This window comes from Mandrillus leucophaeus, unplaced genomic scaffold (genome assembly GCF_000951045.1).
Source record: "Mandrillus leucophaeus isolate KB7577 unplaced genomic scaffold, Mleu.le_1.0 Scaffold47, whole genome shotgun sequence".
Taxonomy (NCBI): domain Eukaryota; kingdom Metazoa; phylum Chordata; class Mammalia; order Primates; family Cercopithecidae; genus Mandrillus; species Mandrillus leucophaeus.
In genome coordinates, this window is record NW_012105031.1 from 4,668,676 (window position 1) to 4,692,501 (window position 23,826).

General features: G+C 32.5%; 1 protein-coding gene across 1 annotated transcript in view; it reads left to right on the forward strand.

Annotated features, from left to right (window-relative positions):
• The first annotated feature begins 3,165 nt into the window (after positions 1-3,165).
• RGS21 (regulator of G-protein signaling 21) overlaps positions 3,166-23,826 on the forward strand; it is a 49,965-nt gene continuing 29,304 nt past the window's right edge. Inside the window, exon 1 of the mRNA XM_011995080.1 lies at positions 3,166-3,278. The gene's annotated coding sequence lies outside the window, so the exon portion shown is untranslated. The remainder of the gene's footprint in view (positions 3,279-23,826) is intronic.

Genomic DNA, 23,826 nt, shown 5'->3' on the forward strand with positions numbered 1-23,826 from the left:
ATTTTACAGAGTATTTCCAATGAAAATAATTCTGTTTAAAACTGTAGTGTATGTGTGCATGTGTGTGTAGTCTTGTAAGAAGCATTCAAATTTTATTTTTCCTTTCTTGTTTCTGACCTTCCATTTCCAATATCCTTTGCCTCTCACTGGATTGTGAATGTGCCCTTTCCCTACATCTGAAAATCTTTCAACCTTCACCATTCGTTCTAAGAATCAGCAATATGTTACGTTTTTATAGAACCTTTCTTCCAGGGAACAGAGAGTGTTTCATATATATTACCACATTCATCCTTAAAATTTCTCTCACAACACCCATAGCCCGGGCTAAACTATACCTCAGTTGAAACCTCAATCTGTATCTTTAGCTCTTTCTTCCTTGACTGCCTTTCCTATAAACTCTGTAAATCACATTTCTAGAATCCTGCATCTGTAAAAATATTCATAATTCTATCATTCAGGTGACCTTTCTTTCTAACCCTGTGCTCAGAATTCACCATTTATATTTCAAAACGTTGCCACAGACTACCTAGTAGGCATTAGGTTACTAAGGTCTTCCTACTTCTGTCTGTAACTTCTCTTCTTCTTCGTGATAGTGAAATAATCTGACCTGATTATCATACTGTGATTACCTCCTTTTTTTAATCACATCACTTAAATTTGCTCTAAACTACGTTTGTGTCCCTTTTACACTTGGCCTTAGCCAAAAGGCTGAGAAGAGATTGTGTTCCTTTTAAATGTGTTTTCTTTTTCCAATAATGATTAAAAACCATATTCTAAATTTTATTTTTATGATCATATGAAATTTAAGTATTAAAACAGTTTCCTTAGCAGTAATAGCTAACATGTGTTAATGTTTACCATCTAGTGATCACTTTGATAAAGGCTTAAATGGTATCATTTAATTCTTAATGTAATAGGTATAAGAACCCAATCCTATTTTCTATATATTATCGATAGAAAAATAAAGGTTTTCAAAGGTTAAGTATCTTGAACAAGAATGTACATAATCTGTAGCAGAACTCAGACTTTGACTAAAGTAGCCAAAGCACATCCCTATTTATCATTCTACATTTTCTCTAAACAATTACCATAAATTGAGAGTTTAAAAAAAAACCTGCAATATTACTTTTACTCAGAATTTACCAGTTGCCTATAAAAACATTGGTAACTTAGTTTTAGATTTGAACTGGTTCAGAAAAGTAGTATAAAATATGTTTACTTGGATGAGACTACCACTACTCATAGGTTAAAAAAAAAAAATCAGACTTAAAAGTAAGTCATTACCTCTAATCAGAATTAAAATAACTCACTACATCCAATATGCATTTCAAAATGAAATCAAAATCATTACAGAGAATGTAAGAGGTAACAGCTATTATTCTATACAGAATGTGTTTTCTATTTTTTTCCCTGAGCTGTCTAGTGCCCCATTTTGTTTTTGTTTAGTTTTGCTTAAAGAACTGGCATACTTATACAGTCATGTATCGATTAACAAAAGGGATACATTCTGAGAAATATGTCATTAGGTGATTTCAATGTATGAACATCATGGAATTAACTTACAAACCTAAGTGGCATAACCTACTACACATCTAGGCAATATGGCCTATTGCTCCTAGACTGTAAGCCTGTACACCATGTTACTGTCCTGAATACTCTAGGCAATTTAACACAAGAAGTACTTGCATATCTAAACACATGTAAACATAGGAAAGGCATAGTAAGATTGGAAAGTATTATAATTTTACAGGATCACCATCATCTATGTGGTTCATTACTGACTATAACATCATTAGGAGGCACAGATCTGTATTAGTGAAAGCTAGTTTGTTACATATGGCCGAATTTATTACACAGTATCAGCATTTCTCTTTGATTTATTAATTCTGAGAAACTGATCAAAATTTATATGTGAATGTTTCTTCTCATGAAGCTTTTCTTCAGTCACTGTGTGTAGCACACAAGGGACATTAAGTATACAGACACTGAGACAAAAAGAAAATAACCTAGCTTTCAAAATCGTTTGGGTAAAGCTAACAATTATGCTAAATATTTTCCTTTATAGATGTATCACATTTCAAATACTACATACATAACATATATTTAACAGAGTTTAGTAAAATGTCAAATAAACTACTGAGTAAAACAATATATTTCTTCCTGCAGTAATACTTAAATCATATTACTACATTTGAGGGTATGTGAGTAGTAAAGAGTTAATTATTCGCAGTAAAACCCAAAGGTCAAGAGTTAAAATGTGACAATCTATTGAAGTTTTTGATATGCCAGTGTTACAGCATAGAAAACAAATAATATTCAATAAATTAATCATTAATGCATCTAGATCAAAAAATAGGATGAGCATTAAAGATTATCTCACTGCAACAGCTGATGTTTCATTGATACAGGAAAGGCTCAAATAATCTGGACAGATGAAATGGTTGTATATTTTCCACTTTCACCACTTCAAGTATATCTGTCCAATTTTAGGCCCATTCCTTTAAAAACAAGACCATAGTTTGATAATTTCCCTTCACTATTTGCTTGACTTGATAAAGATGTTGTTTATACATTAAAAGTTTTGTCTTGAGTAGCTGAAATCATAAAATAATAGTATGTAGCTTTCAAGTATTTTAAGTGTCTTCCAGATAAGCTTTGAATCATTGAATTAAAGGCTATAATCCAGGCAGATGTGAAACTAAAGACAAATTTCCTATGCAAACATATATACCATATGAAAGTCATGCAAATACTGCCTTGAGAAGAAAAATAAAGGCTTGTTTTATTTTTGTCCCTCAAACTGAGCTACTTTATCAGAGTACAATTGCAAAGTAAAGATTTACATATTTTTGACTGAAAAAATAATTTCCATACCACATGTATGTGACTTCACAATTTGAAGATTTTAGGACACTGACATGAATAGGTACCAGGTCATTAAGAAAAGACACTCAGATAGTTGGAGTTATTGTTAAATTTATTATAAATTTGATAGAAACACCACGAAATTCTTCAAATTAAAACTAACTACATTCTAAATATCTTGATTATGGAATGCATTCAATGGTGTTTAGATATTAAACTTAACCTCAAAAATAATGTGGTTATATGAAGATTGTGTAGAAAAGAAAAATATATGGTAGGGAGTATGTTAATATAGAAAAATTACCACCTGAAAAACAATTCATCTGAAAGAAGCGCAGATTCTGTCATCTATCCTGTCAACAAAGAAGAAATCAAGAGAGCAAGGACAGTGATTTCCCCTGCATTGCATTTGTGTGAGTATAAAGAGATTTAAAGTTTATTATATAAGTGAACTTGTTACAAAGATTAAATTGATGACATTTAGAGATAAAAATGCCAAATATTAGATCCTATTCATCAAACTGAGCGAGTTTGGAATCATAAAAGGAAAAAATTTTACTAGCTATTCATTTGGTAACATTTGCGCAAAATAATATATTATCACAGACTGTCAGAGAACTGACACTTTGCCAACTAGTCTGATTCAAATTTGTAAAAAAGATGAACAAAGGATATCAGACTCCACAGGAGGGGAGAAAAAAAGACAAGACATAGGATTATAGAACCCATAGAATTTTACAGCTAGGAGAAATGTAAAAAAAATCTATCTCATACTTTTCTTATATCCTTTTAGAAAAGCAACTAGAACAAGTAATAACAACATCTTTCTCAAGGACACACAGTTAGCAGGTGGCCAATTACCTTACCTGAAAGTAATGAGTTATATAAATAAAGAAAATGTAAGAAAGATGTTTTATACAGTATACAAAACACATTAAATATAATATTACTATTTTTATGTCTTTACTTATATATGGTTCAATGACTTGAGTAGAACTTGATAGGATAAAAGCACTACTTCAACAATGTTTAAAGTTTTAAAGATATATTTCAGTTAGTACTTTCACTATTCTTCAAATTTAATTTTTAAAATAATTTACAAAAATGCATCTTCATACCACCCTGTCTTATTAACTTATAACTGATAATAAGTTCTTTAAAATTAGTTTATATAATTTTAATTTGTAATTTCATAAAATTTTTAGTCAAAATGTGCATTCACAACTCAAGATGAAATGGTATTACCTTGTTTTGACATTTACTAGTACATGTATTATAGTATATGTATAACATATTAGTGGTTTGTACCATGCCCTAAAACTTATGACACCAAATGCTGGCAACCCTTTATCCTGCTTTCTAAAATTATAGTCTAAAATATTAATAAATATTAATATATTCATCATATAATTAATCGCCTTTTTAAGAAATCAATATTCTGTTATTTTTAGACAATGTCAAAATATTGCATTTTCTAAAAAAACCTAGTCATTAAACTTAGAAATGTCAAGTACACCTGCGAATTTGTTAAGGGGACACTACAATTTTCTATTTGATTTGAAAATAAATCAAGCAGCCACAGCATTCTCGAAGTAACACTATTAATTACTTCTGCTAATTGCCTCTGAGCAATTGGGAAAGAAGTAAAGCAATCTCCTCTGGTTTAATTTGAAGGACATCACAGGATCTCACCCCATCAGACTGCCTCTAACATTTCCCCTCCTTGGGGCTAGACTCTGTCCCTCCCAGAACAGCAAAATCTGTCAGAAGTTTTATACTGAGCTCAACTCTCTGTTCAGGCCCTTCTGCAATGTTGTCCTCACCCAAGATTTGTCTTCTAGCAGAAAAACAGGGAGAATGTCACATCTAAAGGAGAAATTCCTAGGTCAGATATCATTTACTTCTTAATGTTCGCTTAGTCTGTCTTTACTGACGGGTTTTATCATTCAGGAGCCATTCTAGTACTTAAAATGATATTGATTAATCATCATACTCATGACTGTTCAAGCTTGGAGGAAAATAATATCTATTGAAAGAATAAAAACACTTTTTATTCAACAATTTTTTGAAAAATAACACTTTCAAGAACTATTGCTGATCCATGTCATTATCGCCATAAAAACCAGCTGGTAATTTTTACTTAGAAAGAAATGAAAAATGGAAATAATTTTATGTAGTCATGATGTCCATCTGCAAATCAATAAACAAAATGAAGGACAGAGTAAAATCTATTTTAAGAGTTCAAGAGTAGGTATGGTGGCTCATGCCTGTAGTTCTAGCATTTGGGGAGGCCAGAACGGGAGGACTGCTTGAGGCTAGAAATTCAAGACCAGCCTAGGCAAATTACCAAGATCCCCTCTCCACCCTCATCTCTATAAAAATAATTTAAAAATTAGTCTGGTGTGGTGTGGTGGTCCACACTTGTAATCCTAGCTACTTGGGAGGCTGAGGACAGAAGGGCCACTTGAGCACAGAAGTTCAAGGCTGCAGTGAGCTATGATTGCACCACTGCACTCCAGACTGGGTGACAGAACAGAACCCTTTCTCTAAAAATCCAAAAAATAATACAATAAGCTTTTAACATGAGAATCCCTTCCAAATTTTTTATATCAGTTGTTTCAAAATGTTTGTTACTAGGAAAATTAATCCTCCAATCTATGTGTGTGAGTGTGTGTGTGTATATATATATATACACACACTTTTCTTCTGCTGCTGTAGATTACCCAAAAATAAGAAAACAAGCAAATAAAAATAGGTATTTGGGAACAATTTTACATGCTGTTTGCTAAGGCTATGTATGCAATTTCCCAAAATGAGAGAAATACCTGAGTAATCAAGCAACCTTACCTCCATATTTTTTAAAAATAATACATTCATTGAAACGAGACACTGGTTAATTAAAAAACAAGATGAGCCCTAAGGGATGACCAGTATTAGTAAACTTCTGAATCTGCCAGTTATCAATTATGATTATTTGGGTTACTTTTCTGATTTTTTTGAGTCATTTTAGCTACTACATAAGGCACTTAAGTGGATAAAATTGATTTTTTGACATAAAACTTCTGCTACAATAGATGTTTAATAATTGATGCTTCTCTTTCCTCTATGTGCCTGCCACTAGACTGGTTCTAATCCTAGCAGTGCAATTCTGATAAGATTATTCAACCCTTCATGCCTCTGTTTCTTCATCTAAAAGTGGTGACAAAGGGGAGCTGAAGTGGGATACTCAACTGTGTTTTACCTGTGGTTGCTGGAAGTCAGAAGCCTTTGGGTAAAGGGAAAGGATAATGAGTCCACACAGTGAAGTATATTATAGCAATTAGAAGCAAAGGTCACACAGCAATATAGATAGATCTTTTTAAAACCACAGTACCAGATGAAAGACATTACAAAACAGAAGGGTAACAATACATACTGGGGCTTTCAGAGGATCGAGGGTGGGAGGAGGAAGAGGGTCAGGAAAAATAACTAATGGGTACTAGGCTTAATACCTGGGTGAAATAATCTGTTCAACAAACCCCCATGACATAAGTTTACCTATCTAACAAACCTGCACTTGTATCACTGAACTTAAAATAAAAGTTAAAAAGAAGCAAAATGAAATATATCACACAATGACATTTGTTTAAATTAAAAGATTTGCATAAAAATTGCAACACACATTTTACAAGAATATATGCACAGAGATGTTCAACATCACAGTGTGGCATGGGAGGTCGAGAATCAGAGCACCTCATATAGTAGAAACTAAATAAATGCTAATCCTCTAGCACAGACCATGTAAAATGTAAAGGAACGTGTATGTGTATGTGTGAGGGTGTGTTGTAATAACCTCTCCAGAATTTCCTGGTAAGAAAACACATTCAATCTAAAGCAGGGCTAAAGCTAAAGCTAAAACCTTGATTGAACATGACTTTTATGATTTTCTATAGTATTAATTTAACTTCCTACTGCTACATTAGTAGTTTCAGAAAAAAAAGAGAGAATAAGAAATAACATGAGAATAAACAAAGCAAATTTAGAATTAGCCAATTGACTAAAAATATTTTTAAATTTTTTCAGCTTGGCTGACCTTAAATTAAACATTTGTACATTTCTATGTCTGGACAGCAACAACAAAAAAGATTCCAAAGACTACTTATAATGTTTGAGGATTTATAAAACTTTGACTCCCCACGTCATTTATAAACCTTGCAATTAGCATATTTTAAAGGATTGACTGTATAATAGATAATATTATGATGACTCTATATTTTTAATTCATCTAATTAAATATCTACTTTGAATTTGAATTTTCAGTTTAATGAAGAAATATCCTAATATTTAAATTCTAAAGCTAAGACTTCATATCTTTAAAATATGTATATTAAAAGCTATTAGTAAAATTAAGTCAATATTCATGACAAAATTATCCTTTTCTGTTAGATTTAGATTTCTATACAACCCCTTGTTTTCTAATAAGCACTTCTTTAGAAACTGAAAGAATAATACACCTTGATTTTCCAGAAAAATAAACTCTTTAAAACTGTCCATCAACTAATGAAACCACCAATTTAATTACTTTTCTCAATCTCGAGAATATAAAATGATCTAATTTATAATTAGTGTTATGACAAGTGCCTAATAAACTTAAAATGATTTGACATTAGGGCTGAATTTTCATTGGAACTAGTGGAAAGTTTTATAACTTGGGGATTTTCTAATCCCCAGGCATACTGATGAAATCTAACTCTAATTTAAAATCATCCTGATCCTTGCTGTTTTCTGATTATAACTTTAGGTAGCAAACACTACAAACGTAAATAAATTAAAAACTTATTGACACTTCATAAAAAGGAGCTAATTCTTATTGATTTTATTTTAATGTCATTTTTACTTTTACGTGAATCATTTGTATATTAATATATAATATGAGCATAAGTTAAAAGATGTACCATATGGATGTACAATTAGTATAAATCAAAGTATTTTCTCATGAACCTGAGATACTCACACTTTGATGTATTAAAAAGAGCCCTGATCTGAAGAGAATATGCTTTTTGAGTATGTTTTTATTTTCAATACTTGAAATAAATCCTTCATTTTGAGTAGCTCCTTATATTAGAATTGAAAACTATGACCAAAAAATAAAAAACAGCTAAAACCACAAACACACACCCACAATTTTCCCCAACACACACACACAGAGATTATAGCAAGTAAATCTTCTGCAAGTCTCATTTTTAAAAAGTAATTTGATGCAGATTTTTCTTACAATATCTTTGTAAACACACAATATGTTCCCAGGAAATTAAAAATGGAACGGCTAATCTAATATCCTGCCCCTTGCAGGGACTGCAGCTGATAACTTCCAGGGAAATTGACAACTACCCAGTCCTTCCCCTTAGGAATATACATGACTTCACAAGAAAGGTATATTCAGTTCCTTTAGAACCTGAGAAGATTCATTTGAATATAGAAGCATGACATTCAAATATCTAAAGTTCATTATAAATTTTGTATCTGCAGAATAAAAACCCTATCATGGAAATGATCAATCTAATCAATCAAATTAATTGTTCCAAACCTCAGAATATTTTTTTCAAACTCCCAGACCAACAGGCCCATCAAATGCCACAGGAAGGCTCTCTTAGGAAGAAATTTACAAATTCACAGTTCTAATCAATGGCACATATGCTTTCATTTACTTCCACAATTATTTTCCCATTTTGAGGTTGGACTCATGATTGTCTCCATTTCTTTGTAATCAATAAACATTCTCAAACATACTTACAACTGAAATGTTTGTTTCTAACAACCCATTATGTGTTCTAACAGCCCCCTTAATTTGTATCTTCTAAATCAAGTCTCCTCATGGCATTACCTGGTTTCCCAAGCTCTTCCAGTAATGCCAGACACCTCCAGCCAGGATCCCATGCTACAGCACACCACTCAAACACCCCAACACCATCTCCCCAAATTTCACTGCCTGTTGTCCTATTTGTTCACCCTTCTAAAAGGGTGTCTTAAACTGTCTTAAACTAAGATTCTAATAACTGCAAAAACGTTTTCTCTGTCAAAATCAGCATTTTTTAAATTCCCTGATAGTCTGGATTGGATTCTGAAGTAGAAAGAGGAAATCAGTGGGAAACTAGATGAAATCTGAATAAATTTCGGAGTTTAAATATCAGTAATATACCACGGTTGATTTCTGTTTTTAAAAACCTGCCATGATAATGTAAAATATTAAGGGGATGGAGGGAATGGAGGAAGCATCTATCTAGATTTTATATCATCTTTGCAGCTTGTCTGTAAGACTAAACCTATTCCAAAATAGTTTATTTAAAAAAATAAGTGTTGTGTTTTTAAAAGAGACTTCAATGTATTGACACAAAGGATGAGGAAGATGGAAATTGCAGATACAGTGTTAGATTTGCAACAAGAGAAGTTTGAGATGAAGAAAGTGTAGTCACTCCTCGCTTTACCCCAGAAACACAGTTGCCTCTTTCTGCCTTTGCATAAAGTTTGGCTGTGAAGGAAATTCCATTTATTTGCATGGCATCTGCTCAGGCAACTACATAACCTCAGATTTGCTTTTCAGAGTGATGAATCCTGTTGCATGATGGAGTATGGCCTTTAGAAAGGAAGGAGAAGCTGCCAGATGAGCACTTAAGGCTCTGTTGCAGGAATGTTAGGCAAAAGTTGTAATAGACTAGTGAAAGTAAAGAGAAACTGAAATGAATAAATCAGGAAATATGAAGAAAATATATAACATGAAGAAAATAGATAATGGCAAGAGTGAGGGAAGAATGAAAAATGACTCCCAGATTTGCTTGTGTCACTGAGTAGATGATTGAAAAATTGACTGGTAAAAAAAGTTTTAGAAGGAGACATGTGGATAGAGGGCAAAGATGATGAGCATACAGATACTTAGATGCTTATGGAGATTTTAAGTGGCAATGGAAATAAGAAGCTCAGAAGAAGGGTTGAACTGCAGGTGAAGACTGGACAACCACCAGCCTGAAAGTGATGTGTATAAATTTCCTGAAGATTACTCAAAAAGTTATTAAGATGATCTAAGTAGAATGCATAGGTTCAGAAAAGAAAAAAAACTAAAGTTCCAAGTCATATAAATGCACAGCCCAGAGACTATAAATCAGGCTATTCTTTAGACAGGTTCAAGTATTATGCTAAGAAATGTATTCAAAAAACTTGTTTGTAAGGAAAAAAAAACTGTTAAAAAATGAATTTTGCCTTATGTAAATGTTTACATCATGTTTCATTGTTCATCCCTAAGAAATATCACAGTTAATAAAGAAGAGCAAATAAGTAGCTAAATATAGATAGAAATAACACACATGTAATCGTTATTAACTGTTTCCACAGACACATGTTTATTTCTCTACAGTCATAACTTCATAAAAACAGCATAAAGAGTTCTCTTTAATATTAAAGGATCAATAGGTCTTGTTACTAACAATATCTTTAGTTATATTTTGGTTGAAATTAAGTTAATGAAACTCTAGAATGACCAATTCTACAAGATACTTAAACAATTTTCTCATTAGGAGAATTTTCACTTCAGTTTGAATACTGATTTACATTTACATATAAATTTTCCTTGTTTAGATTTTTCTATTGAAAGAGATCTGTTTCACAGCAAGATAAGGCATTGGCAGTTGAACTTAACAACAATTTCATATAGCAGTAGTTGTAGAATTGAGCTTAGTATCAAGAACACGACTTCTTGTTCCCTTAGGAATAGTATTTTATTTCAATGTGAATTTCACATTGGAAAAAAATGAAATAAAGATTATCTTGCACTTGGAAATCTGCACATAAAACACCAAAAGTATTCACAGAGGAATGTGTGTATGATACACTCACACACACATGCACATAATTCTAAAATTTTGGCAGTAAAAAATCTCCATCCATAGAAAAAAAATACATTTGCTTTATTGATATTTATTAAACACCACTTATCCTTTCTAACTTCTTTGTAAAAAAAATTTTTGCATTGAATCCATCAAAGGCAAGCCTACAAAGTCCATTCCAGGCTAACAAATGTCTTAGTTACATGGTAATCATTCAGAAGCTTAATTGAAAAATAGGAAATTGGTGAGTCTAAGAGAAGGCTGGAATGGTGATACTCTTTAAGCTATAAAAATCCATTTGGTGATAACATAGTTAAATTTTGGCCTCTTCTCTTGGTTTTTAATTTCCACTGTCCTTGGGAATGAGGATGATCTGTCTTGAATATCTTATTTTAGTTTTGTTTTTCAACTTCTATTTTAGGTTATTACATTATGCTGGGATTTGGTGTACAAATGATTTCATCACTCAGGTAGTGAGCATAGTACCCAATAGGTAGTGTCTATTTTTCCCATCTTTGTGTCCACATGGACACAATGTTTAGCTCCCACTTATAACTAAGAACAGGAGGCATTTAGTTTTCTGTCCCTGAATTAATTTGCTTAGGATAATGACCTCCAGCTGCATCCATGTTGCTGCAAAGGACATGATTTGGTTTTGGTTTTATAGCTGTGGAGTTTTCCATGGTATATATGAAGCACATTATGTTTACCCAGTTGATGGGCATCTTTGTTGAGTACACATCTTCACTATTGTGAATAGTACTGCGGTGAACATATGGGTGCATATATCTTTTTGGTAGCACAATGTATATTCCTTTCAGTAAATATCCAGTCATGGGACTGCTGGGTCAAATGGTAGTTCTGTTTTAAGTTCTTTGAGAAATCTACAAACTGCATGGCACAGAGGCTGAACTAATTTACATTGCCACCATGTATAAGTGTTCCCTTCTCTCTGCCACTTTGCCAACATCTGTTACTTTTTGACTTTTTAATAATAGCCATTCTGACCAGTGTGAGACGGCATCTCATAGTGGTTTGATTTGCATTTCTCTAGTGATTAGTGATGTTGAGCATTTTTTATGTGCTTGTTGGCTGCATGTCTTCTTTTGAGAAGTCTCTGCTCATGTCCTTTGCCAAATTTGTAACGGCATTGTTTTTTTCTTGTTGAATTATTTAAGTTCCTTATAGATTCTGGGCATTAGACCTTTGTCAGATGCAGTTTGTGAGTTTTTCTAATTTTAAATTGTCTTGTGATACTAACAAGAATTTTTATTTGATTAACTGGAGACAGATCCTTCAGAAAGAATATGGATCTCTGTATGTTACCTTGCAAAACAGAAGTTGTATTCTATAGGAATTATTTTAATTATTCACATTATTAAGATAAAATATGGCTCTTCTATGACTCATAATTGATACATGAAAGCTATGGATCCTGCAAATATTACAACTTAAGTATAAGGAATATGCAGGGACTGTTGTCTCTAAGGACAAACAAATCTAGGTAACCTTTGTGGTACTAGATTTGTAAAAAGGTTTGACATAACTTTAAAATAATGATGTTTCTTTTTATGTTATGCCACTTAATTACATAGCAGTTATTTTAAAATACATTAAGCCATTATCATATAAACAATGGGGTTGTATTCAGCGTTACTGAACTGGATAGAGAAAGAAAGAAGCCAAATTAGACTCTCTAAAAACGGCTAAACAAAATGTGTTCAAATTTTAATTCTACAGCTTGCTAATTTTATGACTTACGTAAGACAAATTGCACACCTAAAAAATATGGTTAATAATATTTACCTCAAAGTTATTTTTAACAACTTTGAATGACATAAGGAAAATATTTCATAAACTTAAAAGTACTTATGTGTGTACTCATTACGTTTGTCATATTGCCTAATCAACATAAAAGCCAAGAAAGTTGTCTTTATTCTGATGAGTAAAATTCAAGAAATTGAATATGCAAAGTGAAATACAATTTTCTCAGTTTTAGAGTATGAAAATGCACACAATGATAGAGTCCTGTCAAAATAAAAAATATTTTATATGCAATATGTATTAACTCAGCTTGTATTTACAATGCACACAACTGTTTTCAAACACAATATTCTTCCCAAACTTTGGAAGTAGTATCTTTATGTGCCTTAAATGATAGTACAAGGATATAAATTGTACTAGCCACTTGTTCATAGTAGGTAAAGAATGTCAATAAATTAATGTACAGATCTGCATAATTCTAATATTAGAGACAGTGAACTCAAAAGAGCTCTCCAAAAAGTTCTAATATACACAGGTTCTAGGGCTCTTTTATCCTGTTTTAGAGTATTGTCAAGGATAGCAGACAAATCAGCTTTATGTTCTAATAAAATGGTTTTTCAATGAGTCTTAGAGAAGTCAGCCATTTCCTTCAAAAATAATAATAGAATGTCTAGAAGCACATAAACTCTTTCAATGTGCATCGAATAACAGAGAAATTGTTAAACATTTAACTGACCTAAGAAGCTATACGAATTACCCAAACAGCATGTGATCTTAATAAAGAGGTGGATATGGGTGTTACCGAGTGGCAAAGAGCAATGAGTAAAAAGAAAATAAATGCAGTATAAAACGTGCAGAGTTCAGGACAATGATAATAGCCTCTGAAAAAGCATCAGAAAAAGAAGTGACAACAAAATGTTCTAGCAACAAGATGATTATAAAATACACAAATCATACAAGAAATATAGAAAGTAAAAAATTAGTAATAATGCTAAATCCCAAAAGTCTATAAGATTTAAGATTATTGCATTTTAATAAACATTTATTTTTATTAATTAATTAATTTATTTATTTATTTATTTATTGAGATGGAGTTTTGCTCTTGTTGCCCAGGCTGGAGTGCAATGTCACGATCTCGGCTCACTGCAACCTTCACCACCTGGGTTCAAGCAATTCTTCTGCCTCAGACTCCCGAGTAGCTGGGATTACAGGCATGTGCCACCACACCAGCTAATTTTTGTATTTTTAGTAGAGACCAGGCTTCACCATGTTGGCCAGGCTAGTCTCGAGCTCCTGATCTCACATGATCCGCCCACCTCGGCCTCCCAAAGTTGTGGGATTACAGGCATGAGCAACTGCTCCCAACCAGAAAAAACATTCTTAGAAGAATTTGCCATCTGGAAAGCAAAGTTCTAGTAAGTAACAAACTGAGCATTTAGTAAATAAAGAAAGTCAGTTATATCCCCTGTTATATGCACAAAATGATGACACGAGGAATGAATTAACATGGCAAAAAATACTCTGACTTCTATAGCAATTGAAGAGTTATAATTTCTCATGAAATGTTTATTATTTTTAAGTCATATTGTCTGATCAAAGTGGAAATCAATACGGTTGTCTTTACTTTGATAAGTAAAATCCATGTAATTGGCAATGTGAACAATATCCCATAGGCAAAATGAATACTATATTCTGAACTTTTAAAAAGAAGGCATACAAGGCTGCGTGTGTCTCTGTTGTGGACACGCGTGATTGACTCTTTAACTGCATCCTTAACTATCACATATGCATGCCAGGCTGGGCACGGCTCTGAGGGCGGCCAGGGACAGACGTATGATATAAGACTATTGGAATTAATACTAATTTGATATGTAAAATGTATTAGCTCAATTTACAGGATAAGAGGTATAAGAATTAGAGATAAAAATTAAACACAGATGGTTATCTGAAATTTGTTGATTTTATTATTTGTTAAGTGCTTAGTAGTTGAATTAATGTTAGTAATTGAATTAATAATTTGTCCCTATGGTTTATTATGTTTTTCTAAGTTAAATGTTTCCAAGCTTCAGATAAGAATCTTACAAAACAGTCCATCAACTATGCTAGGCCTTTATATTACTTTCTTTAATCAAAATGGCAAAGACTTTTATTTCAAATGATAAAAACTCACTGTTGGAAAAGTTTAGAGAAATAGGACTTGCAAAAACAAAGTGGTAAAGTGTGTCTAATGGGAAGTTTGGAAATAATTATCAAAATATACATTGTGCATAAAATTTGATCTAGAAATCTCATCTCTAAGAATTTACATTGATATAACTATATATGTACAAAATATGTGTACACTAGGATATCAATCACAGTATTACAATAGTGGATAAGGGGAAATAACCCTTAAGTTTAATAGAGGATTGATTAAATAAATCACCAAATAATTTGGAGGTGATAGCTATTATGTTCAAGAATCATATTTATTGATATAGAAATATTAAAGCTTGATATTGAAGTCTCATACATTCACATTGTAAATATGATTAAATTCAATTAACTTACTCCTTTAAAATGTTACACAATTTAAAATTATTTCCCATAGATCAACTTTACAATTCCATGAGCATTTTTTTTCTTTTTAAATGACAAGAAGAGAATCAGGGAAGTTAGTATCACTCATAATGATGTAGGTTATAAGTTTTTTGATACAATAAATCACACATTTAATATTAAGAGATATTACACAGACTTTAGAGTCTGATATTGTCAGGTTTACCTGGAAATAAATTGACAACACCTCAGTGAATTCAGTGATACTGAGTATCTAAAATATATAGAACTGATCCCACTAGTATGAGCATAAAATTCAATTACCTATTCATTTTTTTTCCTTGGATATATGTTAGTTTCATTATGAGCAGAGTTACACTTCATTCCGTTGTTAATTTTGCTTCCCTAGGCTGTTTCTCTGAGATTAACTACCAAAGCTACATTTTTTTTCTATTTCTTATTCTGATTTGACTATTTCTGATTCTATTTTTGAAAAGAATAAAATATGGAAGTGTCTTTTAATTTCTCTGCTTATTATTAAGAGAAAAGGGGCATCTATGTAAATTGTGACTTACATAAGAAAAATAAAAACATATAATGACCTATTACTCTAACTTACAAGAATATCTGTAACAAAGGAATTAAAGTACTAAGGCAGTTTCACAGATTCTATGAAGAACAGAGACATTTCTCAAATGAGGTGTGTCATGCAATTAATATAAAACTGTAGTCAAATCTTTGTGCTATAATCTTACTGCCTCAGGCAATAGTACAGATGAGAAAAGAAGGTCAGCATAGGCAGGGAAAGGTAAAAAAAAAAAAAAAAAAAAAAAAAAAAAAATCATGCTCCAAGCCCCAAAAACCTACACACACAGAACAGATATTCTTTGCCTTTTTCACATTATAAGTAGGATTAGGTATATAAGCTTATTGATTTAAACAGAAGTACTCTAATTCAGTGATAAATTTCATCTTGTATATGTGTTTATAGTAAGCTAAAATCATGTGGTGAAGAGCTTCCTAAAGGTTGAGGGAGGAAGAAAAATATAAATTTTTAAACATTTTATATTTCTATATCCAACATTGCTGTTAATATTATATATCAACTGGCATTGTTATTATATATGAGGTAATATGCTAGGCATTGAGAATAATTTAAAGCTGAATAAATATTTAACTTACCCTTATGCAATAAAAAGTCTAAAAGGGGAAACAAGACATGGTCACACATCAGAAGTACACAAGATAGAAAGTGATAAAGCATATAATAGGTGTTATGAAAGTTCAGAGGAGCAAGGCATCGTTTCCAGTTCTGTGGATCAGAGATGGGAGATCATGCAAGCAAAGCTTTGAAATCCATGGGTAGAATTTAGACAACTAAAGATGGTGAGGTTAAGTCAATTTCAGAGGGAGTTTAAAATACTGACAGATATACAAAATGGTTCAGAATTCAAAAAGGGTGTGGGGGGGAGGGGAAGAATTTTCCTAAAGTAGAAGCTACTTTGACCCAATAAACTTTGAAATAAAATCTAGAAAATCAGGTGGAAACCAGATTCTGGCAGATGCTGAAAGTCATCTTAAAAGGTTTATACACAATTTGGTAAACGACGGAGGCATATAAGATCCTAGGGCAAAAAATAAAGAGATCTTATGTTTTTCATTAAGACTCTTTTAAGATATGTAGGATGGATTGGAAGGAGAAGAATCTGGAGACAGTACAATTAGTTAAGAGATGCATTAATCACTAAGAAGTGAGGGCGTGGACAAGGAATGTTGCTGGAGTTGGAGAGTTACAGATAAATGTGAGAGTTACCTGAATGAGACGTGACAAGCCATTATCTTCATGTGAAGTTATGTTAATGATAACTCTGAAGCCTTTAATTCAGTGACTACAAGTATAGTTAAGTCAAAACAAAAAAATAAGGATTGAATGATAGACAATGGAAAATGAATTAAGTTTTAGACACTTTGAGTTTGATGAGCTGAGGGGTAACCAAGTGTATCTGTGCAATAGTTGGGAATGTGGCACTGAGATGTATTTTGGTAATTAATTGGGTGATTATGATGTAGTAGATTGTATCAGTGTTTGTGTATGTGGTAGTAACTCAAACCTATGGTTGATGTATATGTTCTGGCTCTACTCAACTAGACTACTTTAAGAAAGACTATAATAGAACACATGAAGCCCTCAATAAATAATAGCTCTACATTCTTGTTAATGTCTGGCTGTATGTAGCCATGAAAATTTTGTGGAATTTATTTTCTCCCTTGTTTCTGGATCTTAAAGTTGTAAGTGATCTGAAAAAAAAAAAAAATTCTCTTTTAAATAAACATGACTGTGGCTGGGTGTGGTGGCTGATGCCTGTAATCCCAGCACTTTGGGAGGCCCAGGTGAGCAGATCATGAGGTCAGAAGATTGAGACCACCCTGGCCAACATGGTGAAATCCCATCTCTATTAAAATACAAAAAATTAGCCGGGCATGGTGGCACATGCCTGTAGTCCCAGCTATTCGGGAGGCTGAGGCAGGGAAATTGATTGAACCCGGGAGGCAGAGGTTGCAGTAAGCCCAGATTGTGCCACTGCACTCCAGCCGGGTGACAGAGCAAGACTCCATCTCTAAATAAATAAATAAATAAATAAATAAATAAATAAATAAATAAGACTATGTGTAATTTAAACTGACTTTAAAACATATTATTCAAAAACTTTGACATACTTAAAAACCTAATGAGTGGCACAATGAGAGTAACTTAAAAATTAAGGTACAGGTATTTGATAAAATACTAGAAGAGTATGAAAATCATGAGTTAGAAAAATAACATTTTGAAATATTTACTACTTTAAATATTTTTTCAAAATTTAGATACAGGGGTCTCTACTTTTGTTAGAAGATTGAAAATGTATTTATCTCTTTTCCCTTGAGACCATTTAAAAGTAATGTTAAACAAATGAACATTGCATATATCCACAATAATTAAGATATTTAGAGAACGGTCTTAAATAGAAATCCTTTTCAATTTTGGGGAAATTATTTGATGCAAAAAAAATACAATGGGGAAAATGAAGTAGAATCTTAGACAGACTGAGGGTTTACCATGGTAAAAATTACTAATAAAGAAGTAAAATTCAGGATGTTCATGATCTAACTGATAAGCATAAAGTACAGAAAAACAGAATTGAAAGGAGAAAATTATTTCTTAAAATAATGAAAGAGAAATTCCCAGATCTGAAGAACATAAAGCTCCATATTTAAAAGATAAATCAACCTAGTGAATGAAAAAAGAACCATGTAAAGGAACAGAATCAAAATATCTCATAACACCAGTAATACAAATGCAAAGAAATGAGAATTATATGGGATCAGTAATCAGTAAGATTGGATAGAAAAACGCAATGAAGCAATACCATCAAAATTATAAAGGGAAATGTTTTTCAGCCTAAAATTTAATCCCTGCCAAACTGTCAATTGAATACCAATAGGCAAAAAAAAAAAAAAAAAAAAAAAAAAAAACACCTTGTTCTAAACTTCACACCTTATATTTAAAAAAATAGTTTTAAATGAATCATAGATTTAAATGTAACTCTAAAATGGTTAGAGTATAACAGGAGAAAGTCTTTGGTATCTGGGACCTGGGGAAGAGTCATTAGACATGACATCAAAAGCACAATTAATAAAAGAAACAATAATAAATTGAACTTTACCAAAATTGAAAACCTTTGTTCTATGAAAAAGCCTGCTAAGAGAATGAAAAGGCAAACCACATACTAGGAAGTAATATTTGCAAGCTGCGTATCTAATAAAGTGATCATGCCTACTATACATAAATAATTCTCAAAACTCAATGGTTTAGCCAGACATGGAGCCTGTGCCTCACGCCTATAGTCCTAGCTACCCCAGCGGCTGAGGCAGGAAGATGGATTGAGCCCAGCAGTTCAAGGCTGCAGTCAGTGAGCTACAGTCATGCCACTGTATTCCAGCCTGGGTGACAGAGCAAGATACTCTCCTCCTACCCAAATGTCTCTAAAAATAATTTTAAATAAAAAAATAAAACCTCAACAGTTAAAATAATAAAAACTAACAATTAGTAAAAAAGGTAAAATACAAGAAGCACTTCACTGAAGAGAACATATAGATGGCAAATGTCACATGAAGAAAAGCGTCAACATCACGCGCTATTAGGGAATTAAAATTAAGACCAAAATGAGTTACCACTGCCTATCTATTAGGACAGATAAAAATGTCTTTAATGATAAAACAAAAATTTCATTAGGATGCAGAAACAGTGCACCTGTCATACACTGCAGGTAGCATATAAAGTGATAGTCTCTCTGAAAATAGTTTGGCAGTTTCTTGAATACACACACACATACACACAAACACACAAACAAACACACACTTACTATAGGACCCATCAATTGTAATCCTCCACATTTAATCCAGATAAATAAAATGTATGTCTATACAAATACCTACACGAGTCATAGCAGCTCTATGTGTCATAGATCAAAACCCCTAAACAAGCAAAGTGTCCTTAAGTAGTGAATGATGAAATTAACAGTGATACACACATACTATGAAATACTACTCAGCAATAAAAAGGCAAGGGCTATTCACATGGGAAATGATGCAGATTAATCACAAGAACATTATGCTGATTGAAAAGAGCCCATCTCAAAAGGACATGTGTGGTATGATCGTATTTTTATAATATTCTCAAAATGACAAAAAAAAAAAAAAAAGAGATGAATGGTTTCCAGGGGTTAGGGATGATACAGAGAAGGTACTATAAGGACATAACATGAGGGAGATCTTTGAGGTAATGGAATAGTTCTGTATGTTGACTTCATTGGTGGTTATGTAAATTTACACATGTGATAAAATGACAAAGGACAAACACATACACCCAGTGTCAACTACTGGTTTGTTACTGTACTATAATTATATAAGATGCAAACCGTGCCAACCACTGGGATAGACTGCGCAAAGGGTCTGAAACTCCTCTGTTCTGTCTGTACATCTTCCTGTGAATATGTAATTATGCCAAAATTAAAAGCTGAAAAAAGTAAAACATGTTGTATGACTTAAAATTTAATTCAAAATTATTAATCCTTTGGAAAAAGTTTAACATATGGCTCTCTAAGGACATCATGATTATAAAAAGATGTATACATAGCATTGCCTTTGGGTCTGCATGCCTTTGCTAATCTAGGCTACATTTCTAGACAGTGAACTTTTCAATGTAAGTGTAGTAGAAAGTTTATTTGGACTTAAAGATACCTGAGCTTCAATCCCATATCCAGCAGTTATTAATTTAAAAAGTGTATTTGTCATGTAACTATGAGTAAAAAATCTTAATGCTCACTTTAGGTTATCACCTTTAAAGAAGAGATAATAAATAGTTATATGCTATTACAGTCAAGATCAAATACAGTTTATGAAGTATTTTCTGCTAACATTCTTCCATTTTTGTTTTAGAATTGAATTCTATTCTGTTCTATTCTATTCTATTCTATATTGGGATTCTATATTGAATTCTGTTTCAGGAAGAATTAGATCTTTTCATAGGACAATGAGTACAGTATACTTTTAAAGTTATACCATCGAAGGTCACTGGACATTGCTTCTAATGCTAGCTTAAAAACTTGATAAAATTAAAAAGAGGCCTCTGAACTGTGTTGTAATATATGTGAGAAATTTGGGACAAAAAGAAAAAAAAAACACAGATGCTGAAGAGGGAAGAGCTATTGAAAATAAAGAATGAGTTGCAAAAGTTTAAACAGACAGTAGGAAATATGTGGTATTTATGAGTGTGTATATTTAGCTAAGAGAACAATCCCACAGAATAAACAGCATGAAGCATGTGAAATCATTTGTTAAATCTGCAAAAGAATGTGTTCCATCTCTCTTTTTCTCTTTCTCCACTTTCTTTCCCTTCCCCCAACAAGATTGCATTGACAAGTCTTTCAAAATAAACCATAATCCACTTGCCACTTATGTCATTACAAAGCTTGAAAGACTGCCTAATGAGTTTGCACAAATCCTCTTTTTAACATGTATTTCATATACTCTTCTAATTAAATATTTATCACCATATCTGGACCTACAAATAACAGTATTAAGGTATGATCCTGAATAAACCTGTTCATTGTATTATCCTCACAGAGCTTAGCTTCCCTAAAAAAAATCATTTCATAGGTCGTCAGGATAAAGCTTGCTACTTTTGTTCTTTTGTTGCAGCAAAGGATGAACATAATTTGAATTTTTAAATTGTGAAAGAACATGGATTTTGGAATCAGTTAAACCTGTTTGAATCCTTTCTCCACCACTAAAACTAAGTAACTTTTGGGAAGAAGGAAATGATTATCTGAGCTTATTTTCTCACATATATAATGAGAATCTTAGAATTTTTATAAGAATGAAATTAGATATTCTCTTTAAAGCTAGTATGCAGTGTGTTGCACATGATAGCAGCTTACTAATAGAGATCACTGTCAAAAATTTTACTAAAGAACCTCTTCCTCATTTTTGGTTACTCATTTTTTTTTAGTATGTTCCTTAGTTTTACATATTGTTTTTCTACCTACCCATTTCATTTATTCATTTTGCAAATACTTACCGGACATTCATATAGTGCTAGGCACCATGCCATATGCTGTGAGATGTACAAGACTGTATCTCTACCTTGGATAAGAAAAAAGACCAGAACACTGGATATTGCAGTAGAAAATATATAATCAGTAACATCACAATGCTACCAGCTGAAGGTTATTGATAGGCTGGTTCTTTGGAGAACACCAAAGGCTTCTAAGAAGGGACAATTTTTAAACTAAGCCTTGAGAAGTTAAAGAAGACAAAAACTGGGTAAAGAATTCCAAGTAGAAGAAATTTCAAGATCAGCAATAGTTATAAAACAGTGGAAAGTTTCAGGGAATACCAGGCAGTCAGTGTGTCTTAGAGGGAAAACAAAAACACAAACACCTGTGTTTTACAAAAACAGTTTACATACTACCAGGCCAGCATTTTAGACTTCTAGGTAAGCAGCCGGAAATCAACAAAAATAAATTTTTTTAGTTGCTGTTGAATGAAGTATATTTGTTGTAATAGCATCCAGATTAACAACCTGTGTAATGTTCTCCGTGTAAAGTATATTGTCTAAAAATCAATTAATCGAAAATTAATACACGTATGACGTTTCCAAATTTCCTGTAACCAGTCTATAAGTCAAGCCTAAAGCACCACTAATCAGAAGATTAAAAGGCTCAGACCAGGCACAGTGGCTCACACCTGTAATCCCAGCTCTTTGAGAGGCCAAGGCGGGTGGATCACCTGAGGTCAGGAGATCAAGACCAGTCTGATCAATATGGTGAAACTCCGTCTCTACTAAATACAAAAAAAATTAGCCAGGCGTGGTGGCGGACGCCTGTAGTCCCAGCTACTCAGGAGGCTGAGGCAGGAGAATCGCGTGAACCCGGGAGGCGGAGCTTACAGTGAGCTGAGATCCTGCCACAGCACTCCAGCCTGGGCAACAGAGCGAGACTCCGCCTCGAAAGCAATAAATAAATAAAATACAAAAAATTAGCTGTGCATTGTGGCAGATGCCTGTAATCCCAGCTACTTGAGAGACTGAGGCTGGAGAATCGCTTGAACCCGGGAGGCAGAGGTTGCAGTGAGCTGAGATTGCGCTATTGCACTCCAGTCTGGGCAAGAGTGAAACCCCGTCTAAAAAATAAATAAAATAAAATAAAGTAAATAAAATAAAATAAAAGGCTCAAGTAGACTAAGAATGATAAATTCAATGGAAGACATGGTTACTGTCTGATTCCTGGCAATGCACATATTAGATGACTTCCTGCCTTCTTTATACTGTTTAAAAGAGAGTTATTTCAGCAATAATCTACATATTAAGAGAAACCCATTTAACCTGTCAAAAAAATGAATGGTTGAATATCCCTAAGAATCAAGCCAGGTATTTTATAATACTTGCAACAAAGAGTGAATATTTTTAATTGTCATTTTTCCTTCTCCATTTAAAAAAAATGAATTTTACAAGTTAAGGGTTAAAAAAAAAAGATATGAAAGCCAACTGACCATGCAGGAGGAGATACCTGGTCATGAAGAAAATAAATAAAAATAATCTTGTTATGAGTTGAGGGGAAAAAAAAGTGATTGTCTTGGTGAGAATTTTATTTGTTTTTTTTTCCTTTTCTATTCAGAATAGTTTATAAATAGGATGGTACAAGTTACCCATAGTTGAAATTTGGATATAGTTGCAATAATATAATTAAATAAACTTTAATTTATATCATGGCTTTGACAATTTATTCTAGGAATATATAATAAAAGATATTGAGCCTTTTCCTTATAATAGTCAATGATCTTGTATGCTATATTTAAAATATATTTGGATGTAATAATTGTGCTTCTTCCATTTTTTATTAGGCATCAGTGCCCCAAAATATTAAGACAATCTTAGTACCATCTCAAAAATTGTACATTTTTAAAATGCTAGAATTTATAAAGAATCGTTCCTCTCAGTATGTCAACATTCCACTACCCAGACTGTGGCATTACTTAATAGAATTGTACTACCCAGACTGTGGCATTCCATTGAGCTAATTTCTTATTAATGTTTTTGTTCAAAAGTTAATAAAAATTTGGCTAAGGATGTACATAGATTTCAGTTTAAATACTTTTTTAAAAATTATATTACTTAGCTTTATTAATATCTCCCATGACTGCTACTCTGCCTTCCATATTTTTGCATTGAATACTGAGGTCTTCACCAGACAGTAAAGACAGG